At 36.9% G+C, this 14,104-nt stretch overlaps 1 long non-coding RNA gene across 2 annotated transcripts; it reads left to right on the top strand.

The window, feature by feature from the left end:
• The first annotated feature begins 434 nt into the window (after window positions 1-434).
• On the top strand, window positions 435-13,883 carry LOC147834862 (uncharacterized). Of its 2 annotated transcripts, XR_015503109.1 has the most exons (4): window positions 8,025-8,108; window positions 9,044-9,278; window positions 11,837-12,893; window positions 13,648-13,883. It is a non-coding gene; the product is annotated as an uncharacterized LOC147834862 (long non-coding RNA). The 2 variants fall into 2 exon arrangements; XR_015503110.1 differs by lacking the exons at window positions 8,025-8,108; window positions 13,648-13,883 and adding an exon at window positions 435-647 and having other exon boundaries at window positions 9,044-9,746; window positions 11,837-12,948.
• The last annotated feature ends 221 nt before the right edge of the window (window positions 13,884-14,104 follow it).

Here is a 14,104-nt window from a genome sequence, read left to right as displayed (position 1 = left end):
TCCTTAAAATGGTGTTTAAAAAATTAATAACTGCTTTTAATCTAGCCAAAATAAAACAAATAAGACTTTCTCCCGAAGAAAAAAATAGTATCAGGCATACTGTGAAAGTTTCTTTGCCTTGTTAAACATAACTTAGGAAATATTTAAAAAAAAGAAAAGAAATTCAAAGGGGGCTAATAATTCTGACTTCAACTGTTTATTTTCATTAACCAATAGTTTTTTTGCTGTTGTTTTTGTTGTTGTTTTTAAATTACAAAATATGTATGTGTGCCTATGAGTATGTTTATTTTATTTGCAAAATAACCCGCACTAAATCTTTTCTCAAGGGCCTTTCTGCCATTTTACTTCCTCTGAACTGCATGAATCGAAACTTCTCTCCGACTCTGTAAGGTTGTGCCAAAGCTAACATGCATCCGGGGAATCCACTGACCTTTCCCTGACCATTTATTCATTGGAATGAGCCTCATAAAAGCAGATAGCGGCAGAAACATGGCAGAGAGGTGCTAAAAATGTCAGCCTTTAGAGTGAATTTTGTCTCCTTGCTGCTCAGTTTCTCCAAACTTTAGCCGGGTAATGATTTTTGGAAGGTAGACTGCTGTGTTTGGGCCAGAGGGGTGCGAGGGAGATCAGGAGGTGCATCATAGGAGGTGATGGCTTACTTTTCCTCTCATTATTTACTGCTCTGTTTCTTTGCTCTCTTATAGAATAACAGCTTTGAACTTTCACTTTAGGACAGGCTATAAAGCCAGAGTGCAGATTTTATGCTATTCATAACTTTGGGCCAGCTTTGATGCCATTCCTGTGGCTCACAATGGGAATGAAAAGAAACTTGCCATGCATCACATTATATAACAGCTTTATGGCATAATTGTCTTTTTTTTCTCAGATCTTAGATTTTTTTTCTTTAATAAAAGGAAAACATATACACTGTAAAAAATGATATGACACAAAGTCACGACAAAAATTGTTTTCATGCTACTTAAACTTATATTAAAATATTTTTAATCAGTATTTTTGATATAGTAAGTTGAGAAGACTAGAAAAGTTAAGTTGACTCAATTTAAAAAAAAAAGTTTAGGGCAGCAAGAATATTTTACGTTGATTGCTGTCATGGTCCAAATTAACTTGTATTGTTTACATCTGTATTTTTTTAGTTTAAAAATATATACAAAATCTAAACTTTCATTGAAATTAATAACTGATAATGGGGTAAAAACCAACATAAAATAAATGGTTCCTCCAATACACATAGGTGACATTTATTGGCTTCCTTTCAATCAATATTTTTTTAAAACCTCTTTTTGCCTAAAGCCTGGAATGAGATTTTCAGATTTTTCAGGTTCTCTGCTGTATGTTGATGCTTAACTCATCAGTTTAGCTCTCATTTCCTATAAGGTTTAGGTCAGTGGAGAGGGATGGCCATGCCAGAACTTTACTACTTTTGGACAGGCTATCAAGCCAAAGTGCAGACTTTATGCTATTCATAACTTTGGGCCCGCTTTGATGCCGTTCTTGTGGCTCACAATAGGTTTCCTCTCGGTGCTCAGGTTTCTCCTACAAGTCCAAAGACATGTGCTGTAGGTGAATTGGGTAAGCTAAATTGTCTGTGTGTGAATGGGAGTGTATGGGTATTTTCCAGTGATGGGTTGCAGCTGGACAGTATCTGCTGCATAAACATATGCTGGATAAGCTGGCAGTTCATTCTGCAGTGGCGAATCCTGATTAAATAAAAGACTAAGCTGAAAATAAAAGTAACAATTTATTTTTATTGATGTATAGTAAGTTGAGAAGACTGAAAAGTTGACTCAATTGAAACTTTAAGGCAGCAAAATTGTTTTCTATTATTTACTGTCATGCTCAAAATGAACTTGTACTGTGTATAATTGCAATTCATACAAATATACAAAATCGAAACTCTCATTGAAATAAATAATTGAAAATGTGGGTGAAAACTCAATATAATATACATGATTTCTCCAATTCACGTTGGTCATAATTATTGGCACCTTTGCAATCAATATTAAAACCTCCAATTGCCTAAAACCTGGAAAGAGATGTTGATCTGCTGCATGTTGATGGCTTTTAATCATCAGTTCAGCTCTCATTTTCTATAGGGTTCAGGTTATTGGATTGGGATGGCCATGCCAGAACTTTACTGTTGTGCTCAGTGATCTATTTTTTGTGTAGATTTTTTATATTTATTTATTTTTTTAACCCTTGACATTTTGGAAGATCAAATGGCCAGTAAGACTTCTATCATAGGCATTGAGATTTTTATTGCATTCATTTTTTATAATTATTTTGAATATGTTGTTTTTTTTTATGCATAAAAATAAATTGAAGACCCTGAAGTTTATTTAGCTCTTTTATTTTATAATTTGTTTATTTTTTTATAGTTTTATCTGACCATCGACACTATTCTATTTGAAGGCTGTGTGAAGTCTGACAACTGACTATGGAATATAAATACCCTGGTGTTATATATATATAAGCATTTCCTATTATTTTTTTGATTGTTTTTATTTAAATAAAAGGTCTGTTTATTGGTTTTTATCTTTGATTAAAAAGGTGAAAAATCCAAAGAAGTTTGCCAGCATACTTGTCTTATAATTAAAGAAAGGTGTCAGTCCTTTTGACATAGACTGCATCTGTTTAAATAATCAACAGAAGCCTTGCAGTTATCAGTATAAGGTATGTTTTGAAGACTTTATAGCTTCGCTGGGAAGTGTTTGTTTACCTTTTTATCATGTATTTAGCAGAGAGTGCTAAAGTGATTCGACTGTTTGGCTGTCCTCACAAACAGAATTCTGTTAAATATAAACCATAATCGCCTCTGAAACTAACATTAAATTTTTATGGCATTATCATATTGATTTAAACCAGTGTTAGCGCTATGCTAACTTCTGAGTTAACCCAATTCTCCAGTTGAAGGCGGTTTTGACTGATGTTTCTCATCATTAGTGTCCTCTCATGGGGCCGGATAAATCGTGGGCATTATGAAATCCATGCAGAGAAAGAACCTAATCAGAATGTATTTCAGATTTAATTTTATGAGGTAAAATATTATTCTCCATTTGTGTCTCATTTTGTCATATTAAGCAGGCACGATAGCTAAAACGGATTGACTTCAATTAGGAGGACGGGATACAAATGTTCAGCAAAACGGTTAATGGAAGAACAAAATGTATTAGGGATCATTATGACATAAATATGCCACCTCTTCAAAGTCTTTTGTCTGAAAAGTGTTATCTAGTTAGTAGCATATATGACATCTGGAACTGAACCCAGCGGAGCAGTAATCATGGCTGCTCCACATATGAATAAGACAAACCAGAATCATATTATGAAGATACTTTTTTTATGGTAAGGATGGTAAGGATGCCATAAGTTTTGTTAGAAAAGATAATTAATTAAAGATAAATAATTAGTATATTTTTATTTCAGCAAAATTTAATAACAGTTACATATATTTTCAAATTGTATATATCTCGTTGATGTATTCAGCGTTTTACCTGTATTTTGGTAGCAATCTGACAGTTTTATTTTCATTAATGCAATACATTGATGAAATATTAGTTTTGCTTAATTATATTTTTAATAATTTTTTTTTCCTCGTGATCTAAATTTTCTCATTCAGAGTTTTGAATTTTAGCTCAATTTAATTTCTGTTTGTTTTGTGTAATAGTGACTAATTAAAGTGGTAACTATATTTTATTGAGTGTTCTAACTGATTGTGTGCTAGTAGCATTACTAGTTCACCTAGGTAATATAGTAGTGATATACACTAACAGGCAACTTTTTTTCAGGTACAACTGCTCAACTGTTTGTTAATGAAAACTTCTAATCAGCCAATCACATGGCAGCAACTCAATGCATTTAGACATGTAGACATAGTCAAGATGATCTGCTTCAGTTAAAACCAAGCATCAGAATGGGGAAGATTTAAGTGATTTTGAATGTGGCATGGTTGTTGATGCTGAACATGTCCATCCCTTTATGACCACATTGTACCCATCTTCTGATGGTTACTTACAGCAGGATAATGCGCCATGTCATAAAGTGATGAGTCACACTTTATCACAATGAGTTCACTGTACTCAAATGGCCTCCACAGTCATCAGAACTCAATCCAATAGAGCACCTTTGAAATGTGGTGGATTGGGAGATACACATCATGGATGTGCAGCCGACAAATCAGCAGCAACTGTAAGTAATTTTCCAGTATCTGTTTGAATCTATGCCATAAAGCATTAAGGCAGTTCTGAAGGCAAAAGAGGTCCAACCTGGAACAAGTAAGGTGTCCCTAATAAAGTGGCCGGTGAGAGTAGTTCAACCAAAAATGAACATTTACTCACTTTTAGCTTGTGTGGTTTGAAAACTTTAAGCTTATTTTAAGCTCAAAAGAAGATATTTTGAGAAAATCTTGAAAGCTGTAATCATTAATGTCCATAGTAGGAAAGAAACATGAAATTCAATGGTTACAGGTTTCTAGCTTTCTTCAAAGGATCTATTTTTCTGTTTAATGGAAAGAAAGTTAAGTTAAAGAAAATTTAAATAGAAACAAAGTTAAAGATTTGAAACAAGTGAAGGATGAGTAAATGAAGACAGCATGTTTATGTTTTAAGGTAACTATCCCTTTAAAGCACTGGATTTTTTTTTGTTACCATGTTGACTTCCAATTAATTGGCTATAAAAACACAAACAAACACATTCTGTAGATTGCAGTTGTCGTAATAATAATAGTTTGGTATCTACAAACTTAATTACTAAAAATCTACTCTTGCATCTTATAATAAACTCAAAATTAATCCGATTTAGCTACACCCCTGCTTGTCAGTGAAAGCCAAGGCAAAACATGACACCAGGAGAATACAAAATGTGAGCGCAAGCAAACACTGACAGATGAAAACAGCATAAGCATTCATGCTTTGGGTATTATGGCTACATGGGAGAACAGCAAACCCTCCTGGGCAGAAAATCCCTCCTTTAGCTTCGTCCTCCTCCAGGAATCCATGGCAGAGCCTGAAGTGTACCTGCAGGCTTATTGGCACTTCTAATCAAGTTAAATATCTTCCAGGCCCTCGAAAAAAAAAAAAAAAAAAGTAGCACATTGCTGATGTTGGATTCGTGCTGAAGTGTAAGTCAGCCAACAGCATCTCGCCTCACAGCAACCAGAAGGCCATTTATGTTTCTTTTGTGTGAGTTGGCTGCAATTAAGGTCTGCTCCATATTGGCAGGTTGACTTACTCTCTCTTAAAGATCCCCTGAAGTACCTTGAAATGCGCAGCTTTGATCAGGGTGTGACGCAAATTCAACTAAAACATGCATGTTTGTGGGACATATCCGGTAACTCTGCTCCTCCCCCCTTTAAAAAAGCCAAAAGCTCTTTATTTATTTCACAGCTTTGCCTGGCAGTGTTTTTGACCCTAAGCACATCCGAATCATGACAGCCACGGTCTATAACAGCAATGCTGCTTCTGTATAGCCATTAAAATACAGTACAGCATTGACTGTAATTCACAAGGGTCCAATATGTGTTGTGTCCATGCTGACCAGCACATTTTATTCTGAGGTTCACATAACATTAGCGTAAAACAGGATGTAATTCATTCTAATAGAAAGCATATTCACAGTGTCTGAATGGTCTATCCTCTATATAAAAGCAGATTTGAATGTCAACACTCGATTGAATGGGCATTATCAGTGGTAATCAGCTGAGAGATATGGGCCATTAGGGGACTTTTGCACCTACTAGTAGGCTCAGAAGGCTGTAATCATCCATCCATATGGTTAATCAGCTATAGATCACACATGGCTGCGGCTGGTTGTTAACGAGAATTATTTATATTATTTTGAAAATGTCATATTATTTGTATTTTATTAATGACTACCCCAACCCTAAACCCAACCGTAACAGTAATGCAAAAACAAATCTGGATCTGGAGTTTTCTCTATTTGTATAGCTGATTAACCATGTGAATGAATGATAACAGCCTTCTGAACCTACCAGTTTTTTTGGATTTCTCTTATCATTGTTATGACTTATAGACTCTAAAGAGTTCAGATCATCATTGTGTTTAGCATTGTGTTTAAGCGTGTGATCAAATGCACACTTTTATATGAATAGGTGAATGCTTTAATCTTTGCCTTGTAAGTGTTGGGATTTTTCAGACACAAGAGACAAGTGAATTGGTCAGAGGATCTGATGAGAAGCTAAAGTGCACTGTGATGTCATATAAAATGGAAACACCTGTTCCATGCACTTACTATAGCAATTGCAATAAATTATGCATAAATACATGAACCTAATACTAAACTGAACACACATTCTAACTCCAACTACAGTAAGCACATGCAGGCTAATTAAATTATATTACTCAATAGTTAAATGAACAGTTGCACTCTAACTGTGTCACCTTAAAATAAAGGGTCCCACTTTATAGGTGACCTTAATTAATATGTACTGAAAGTTATACTTTGTTACATTGTACTTATTGTGTAAATATTTGTTTTTACATTATACTTGTAATTGGTTCAATATTCACATGTAATCACATCTGCTCTTAACTTTACCCATATCCCACCCTAAGAGCACCAGAAGTGTATTATTATTATTATTATTATTATTATTATTATTATTATTATTATTATTATTAAATGCAAGTACATACGTAGCAGTTAAAGCCATATAAAGTGGAACCAAATAAAAATCAACTGTGTATGTAACCTAAAAAATGTTGTTGCTCTTAGTAAGAAACTTTTAGTGTTTTCTAAACTTTAGAAATTGTTGTATTGCTAAAATTGACCAATTCACATCACTACTTTTTGTACATATGGGCAAAAATGTAAATGTAATGTGCACTGTATTATGCCACTGACTTTATAGTGTTATGTCTAGAGTCATGGAATGATTTATTTTAGTCATCAACTCTGATGCTGAGCTGAAGCAAGTCTCGAGATTTCCCCCATTATCACACTCACAATCATTCATAGCATTTATTGCCTCTAATACCTGTTTGGCATTCATAAATCACCTTCTTTCATTCATTGTGACTAAAACTGATTACTGTGATCTCAGTGTGTGAAAGGTATTTGCTACAACAATGACAGAGAAAAAATAAAGTCACAATATACTGTAGATAATTTTGATTTGCTAGTTTTGAATGCTTTTTAAACTAAATAATATTTGATAACAGGAGGTTGTAAAAAAAACACACTTTTAGTAAAAGTCAGAGATTAAGAGACTTATGTACAACTAAATACAACATCTCAGGGAGACGTTGTGGTCTATTCAACATACTCTATCTTATCAATTTGGTGGAAACCATCTAATTTTTATATGTGCAAGAGCTTAAAGATATGTTGCATTTGTTTTATCATTTTCATAGCTCTTTTCATTTAATTTGATCCCATTTAGAGTTTAAACTGCATATTTTAACTTGAAATATTTTATTTGATTATATGGGAGTTGTAAATATAACAACGTCTTAGTAAAAGTCAGTGATAGGGAGACTTTTTATTGAAGATGAATTATGTACAGTACATCTAAAAACAACTTGACGCTGTTGCGGTGAAAACTACAGTGTTGATTTCAGGGTGACTTTATGGTCCGTTCCATATTGGCAGTTTAACTTTATCCTACTTAGCTCTATGTGTTACGAAACGGATGCTGTGGATGCTCAGGACAATGGATATATGGATTCACATGCAGTTTATTAGAGAGAAGTCGTGCAGACAACAGGAGCAAAATACATACAGGCAAAAGGTCAGGCTAGGTGGCAAAGAATCAAAATGAAAAACAAGATAAGGATCAAAACACGGCAAAAGAAATGGGAAAATGCTTCATAAAGTTTGTGGGAGAAACAAGACTCAGTAAAGTATCTGTGAAAGTGAGTGATGTATATATAGTCCATGTAATCAGTGAAGATGAGCTACAGCTGTGTCTCTGTGTGAGTGTGTAATTTATTGTCAGATGTGGCAGAAATTGATGGATTCAAAGAGGTTTTGGAGTCGTACCAGAAGATATCTCCAGCGGAGAAAACACAGCTGGTGATCACACTAGTATGGTTGTAACTATCTGAAAATTTTATTTTTATCTGTACCATGAAGTGAGTTGATGTCAGGTTTGTTTTATCATATTTTCAAAGTGCTTTTTATTTATTTTTAGTTTAAACTGTGTAATTGTGTGTGTGTGTGTGTGTGTGTGTGTGTGTGTGTGTGTGTGTGTGTGTGTGTGTTATATTGAATTAAAATGGTTTCCATAATGTATCCATAATGACAACAGTTGGTTCTAGTGTTAAAAAAAAAAGAAGTTCAACTTATTCTCAGTTAATTAGAGAGAAGTCATGCAGGCAACAGGAGCAAAACAGGAGCATAAAGTTAATTAAAAAAACATTGTCAAAATGGGGGGGATCCACACCACCACCAGTGTACAGCATACACTTGGATTATATGATGGCAGCCACAGGACAATGGCGCCAGTGCGCTCACTACACACCACCACCAGAGTATAGCATCCACTTGGATGATGTGATGGCACCCACAGGAAAATGGTGCCAGTGCGCTCACCACACACCACCACCAGTGTCAGTATTCACTTGGATGATGTGATGGCAGCCACAGGACAATGGCGCCAGTGCGCTCACCACACATGCAGCTATAGATGTAGTGGAGATGGGGATGATTGGGAGACTATGATGGGTAAGGGCCCATGAAGGTAATTTGACAAGAACACCAGGTTTACACCGCTACACTTTACAAGAAGTGCTATGGAATTTTTAAAGACTACAGAGAGTCAGGACCTCAGTTTAACGTCTCATCTAAAGACATATTTAAAATGGTAACCATATTGTATTTGACAACAGGCAGTAATAAGTGAAGTATGTGATTGGGAGGCTTTATATTGAAATATATTATGTACATCAAAAAACTATTTGACCCTGTTGTGGTTCTAGTGTAAAAAAAAAAAATCAGTGTTGATTTCAGGGGGACTTTATGGTCTGTTCCATATTGGCAGTTTGACTTACTCTCTCTTAAACTGCAGGTTTGTTCGCTCTTCTGCCTCAAGGATGAAGTCTGTCAGATGGAGGACCACTGTGCCAAGCGAGGGCGAAGGCTCGAGTGTGGAGGAGGCAATCAGAGGTTTACGTTCAGAGAAAAGCATCAATATCCTCCTCTGCATTACCTGTCGACTGAACACTGCAGATGAGCAGCTGCTTCATGACAGAGCAAAGTTCACTGGTCAGAGCAAAGATCATCGGCCTGTGCTTCATCTCATGGTAAACGTTGGCTTGGATGCATAAATGAACATTCAGAAGATCGTGACACTTGGCCTTTATGTTACGACCTCATGAATCAAACATACGGTTAAAAGAGATGGTCTTAAAGTGCTTTGCTCTCCTCCACGACTCAAGCTCTTGCATTAGTGTTGAGATTTGACAGCAGCCATAATATTATCATGTCAAAATTCAAGTTTGCGTGACCCCCTCGTAACCACCAATGACATTCGCGCTAAAAGTGTTTATGATTTACTTCTGAAGGCGACCAGCCACACTCAAGCATGAACTGAAAATTACTCTGCACCATTAGGGAGTGAAAAAAAACTAGAGAAATATTTCAGGCCTGTGACAAAATTATACTCCCACTTCTCATGGCATTACAAGGCACTGTGTGTAAAAAGCTACTATTTAACATTTGCGTACAGCTGCACTTTCCGGACTGTCAGCGATGTTGCATCTAGGGCTGAGGTAAGCAATATAAACACAAACTGCCTATAATGCTTGGTTCGAAAAGGGGAAGATGTCTAGATGTCCTTATTGCATTAGCATATAAACCTCATTAATGACTATCCTGTTGTTTTGCTCAGTTTAAATTGGCTTAAATTATAAGGTTCTCAAATTGGTTTTGCTTTCAGACCCATCAAGAGTTTTCACATTGGACAAACATTCAAGGCTGCAATACCAAAATAATAACTTTTAGAATTCAAATGGGAAAAAAAATGGTATTGGGTTAATGTTAAAGAGTAGTTTGATTAATGATTATTGTTATCATTTTGTCAAGACTGACATTCTATGAACCATTTTTTTAAATTAATCTGGCCATATTGAGTTCTTAAGTGTATTTTTATTTTGTTATTATCAAACATCTAAAAAAGAAAAAATATATTTAAAAAAAATATATATAAACACACTCATCGGCCACTTTATTAGGTACGAGGTTGACCCTCTTTTGCCTTCTTTATCCTTAGTATCGTAGATTCAACAACGTACAGCAAATATTTATCAGAGATTTTGGTCCATATTGACATGATAGAATCACACAGTTGCTGCAGATTTGTCGGCTGCACATTCATGATGCCAATCTCCCATTGCACCACATCCCAAAGATGCTCTATTGGATTGAGTTTGGTGACTGTGGAAGCACAGAGTACAGTGACTTATTGTCATGTTTAAGAAAGCAGTATGAGATGATACACACTTTTTGACATTGCGCGTCATCCTGCTGGTACTAGTAGCCATTAGAAAATGGGTACACTGTGGTCATAAAGGGATGGACATGGTCAGCAACAATACTCAGGTAGGATGTGGCTTTGACACGATGCTCAATTGGTATTAATGGGCCCAAAGTGGACCAAGAGAATTTCCCCTACACTATTGCACCACCTCCAGCCTGAACTGTTGATACAAAGATGGATCCACGCTTTCTTTTTATTGACGCCAAATTCTGACCCTAACATCTGAATTGTAGCCTCAGTTTTCTATTTTTAGCTGACAGGAGTGGCTCCCGGTGTGGTTTTCTGCTGCTGTAGCCCATCCACCTCAAGGTTCAACTTGTTGTGCGATCAGAGATACTTTTTTGCATACCTTGGTTGTAACGACTGGTTATTTGATTTACTGTTGCCTTTGGAACTAGCCATTCTCTTCTGACCTCTGGCATCAAGGCATTTGCACCCACAGAACTGCCGCACAATGGTTATATTCTCTTATTCGGATCATTCCTGGTTCGAACTGCAGCAGATCTCCATGTGCAGCAGTCTTGATCATGTCTACATGTCTACATGCATTGAGTTGCAGCCATGTGGTTGGCTGATTAAAAATTTTAGATAATGAGCAGTGGTACAGGTGTACCTAATAAAGGGGCCAGTCAGTGTCTTAGCATGCAAGTGTAATATTGATAGCCTTGTGCAGGATACCACATTGACCCAGAGCAGTAACATACTAGGCTAATGAGATTCCTCATTCATTCATTCATTCATTCATTTTCCTTCTGATTGATTTTCCTATAGTGAAATGAATCGCCATTTATTTCAGCATATATTTTACGCAGCGGATGTCCTTCAAGCTGCAACTGGGAAACACCCATACACACTCACACGCACACTTGTACACTATGTCCAATTTAGTTTATTCAATTCATTTATACCGCATGTCTTTGGACTGTGGGGGAAACCAAAGCACCCAGAGGAAACCGACACTACATGGGAAAATGTCCTGGTTTAGCCAATAATATATAACTTCTCCCTCTCCTTCATAATTTCTGTAGTTTTGACAGCATGGGATTCACTTGTTTTGCAGTTTCTGCAGTGTCAGAATTGTATGCAAGGCTCCGCCCTCTTCTGAAAAGCAGAAGCTGATTTGCATTTAAAAGTGCACGCACAAAAACAGCTTTTATTTGTACTTACACCCAAAGCGAGGCAAATTTGACAAGCTATAACAAATGATCTGTGAAATATTGTGAGCTAAAACTTCACAGATACATTCTGGGGACACCACATATTTATTTTATACTACTTGTGAAACAAAGCATAATAGGTCCCCTTTAACATTGTTTTTCACAGGACTCGAGTGACCAGCCATGCATTTAAACACCAGTCCATGCATCCACTCGTGTGCTATCCATCTATCAACGAGTTCCTCTGTTCATCACCTCATCATCCCTCCATTATTGAGCTCCCGCCTCATGGGTCTTTCCCCAGCAGACCGCACCGTTCCAGCCTGTGGCGCAAACATCAGCCATTACGGAGCGTGTAATGTTAGGATTACACCGCTGTGCTGGGCGTTTTGTGCTCCCACACGGGAGCTCCTCTCCACAGACGGGACTTCATCACTCCCCCGCTCTGGCTGCTCCTTTATGAAAGCCAAATCACATTTGCAGGGCTTCAGTGACTGATTACACAGGGACATATGATTCTCCTCCTTTTGACTTAGTGCTGCAAATGAGGACCTGGCAACCGAGCGCGGATGAGGGGATGTGCTAATGTGTCCAAAACACTCTGGTTTCTGTCTGTCCCTCTGGCTGTTGCATTAAAGAGAGCTTCCTCTTCATCCTTTATTAGACATGAAGAGCTCCACTGTTGTTAATGAAGGGAAATCTTCCTCCCTGGGTCTCTGCGGATGCTAATAGCGACGTGAAAAGGATGGGGGAGCTGTCATTGCTGGTTCTTCTTTAATTAGTTCAAGACAAAAGATGTCACAATGTCACAAAGACTGAAGCTCGGTGAGGGAGTGCGTGGAAATCCGAGATGTACTTGACGTGGGATGAGGCTTAAATAATGAAAGTCGAAGGCATTTTCAATAGTTTGGGTTCGCTTGTGCAACTTGATGACATAATGGGGAAGTTAAATGGCATCTTTCCAATGGCAAACAAACTTTCTAAATCAGTGGTTCATGGTGAAAAGGTCAACATCTAGTAAGTGTCAGGCCTGCTGAAGGGGAGGAAAGTTATGTCAACTAAATAAAATACACAGCATGGAAATATAAATGTGTGCAATTAATACAATATACAGTGCTTGGCATAAATAAGTACACCTCATAACAATTTCTCAACGAATATAGGGAATACAGATTTATTAATCAAATATATTTATTAAAATAATATTTTAGTCACCAAATGCAGTGGGTAGTGCTGTTGCCTCACAGCCAAAAGGTTGCTGGTTCGAGCCTCGGCTAAGTCAGTTGGCATTTCTGTGTGGAGTTTGCATGTTCTCCCCTAGTTCACGTGGGTTTCCTCGGTGCTCTGGTTTCCCCATGTGCTATAGATGAATTGTTCGTAGTGTGTGTGTGTGTGTGAATGAGAGTGTGTGGGTGTTTCCTTAAGATCATAAACCTATACATTACTTTATTAATTTTCTTTTGGCTTAGTTCCTGATTTATCAGGGGTTGTCACAACAGAATGAGCCGTCAACTACTCTGGTTGAAAAATCTTTACAGTGTTCAGCATAAATGAGTACACCTCTTACAAATCTATATTTTACATTAATATTTTCCATAAGATGCTATACAATAGTATATGTGTGCATATACTGTACATTAGATTAGTCAGTACTGAAGCCAAGTCAATATTTATTCATTAATTTCCTTTTCGGCTTAGTCCCTTTATTAATCCGGGGTTGCCATAGCGGAATAACAGACCAACTTATCCAGCACACCTTTTTTTACGCAGCGGATGCCTTTCCAGCTGCAACCCATCTCTGGGAAACATCCATACACACTCATTCACACTCCGGACAATTTTAGTTTACCCAATTCACCTATACCACATGTCTTTGGACTGTGGGGGAAACCGGAGCACCCGGAGGAAACCCAAACGCAGGAGAACATGCAAACTCCACACAGAAATGCCAGCTGACCCAGCTGAGGCTCGAACCAGTGACCTTCTTGTTGTGAGGCGACAGCACTACCTACTGTCCACCGTATCGCTCTCTAAAGAAAATTGTAAATGATAATAAAACAAATAAATTTATGGAGATGGTATATAAGTATATAATTTCACTCACCAGGGAAATGGAGGCCACGTGAATGGTTTGTGAGCACAATTAAGGCAAGCCATATCATCTGATAATTGTAGGAAACAATGCCAAAAAGTAATTGACTGTGTAAATCCACATAAAAAAAAATAAAATAAAAAATACAATGTATATGCCGAGTTCAGCAACTAATCAGTCGGAATCAGCTAAGGTGACTAGACAGCGAGCAGCAAGACCTAGCTGTCACTCAAGTGGTCACGCCCTAAATATGCAGACTTAATATAACTTAATATAAATGAAATGGATAAGTTACAAAAACAATCACCCCCTCACAGTTGTCATGAATTATATATAATTTTA

Source organism: Danio rerio, chromosome 11 (genome assembly GCF_052040795.2).
Source record: "Danio rerio strain M-AB ecotype USA chromosome 11, GRCz13ab, whole genome shotgun sequence".
In the NCBI taxonomy this organism is placed as follows: domain Eukaryota; kingdom Metazoa; phylum Chordata; class Actinopteri; order Cypriniformes; family Danionidae; genus Danio; species Danio rerio.
Note: the sequence above shows the minus strand (reverse complement) of the source record. Positions and strands in the feature narration are given on the sequence as shown.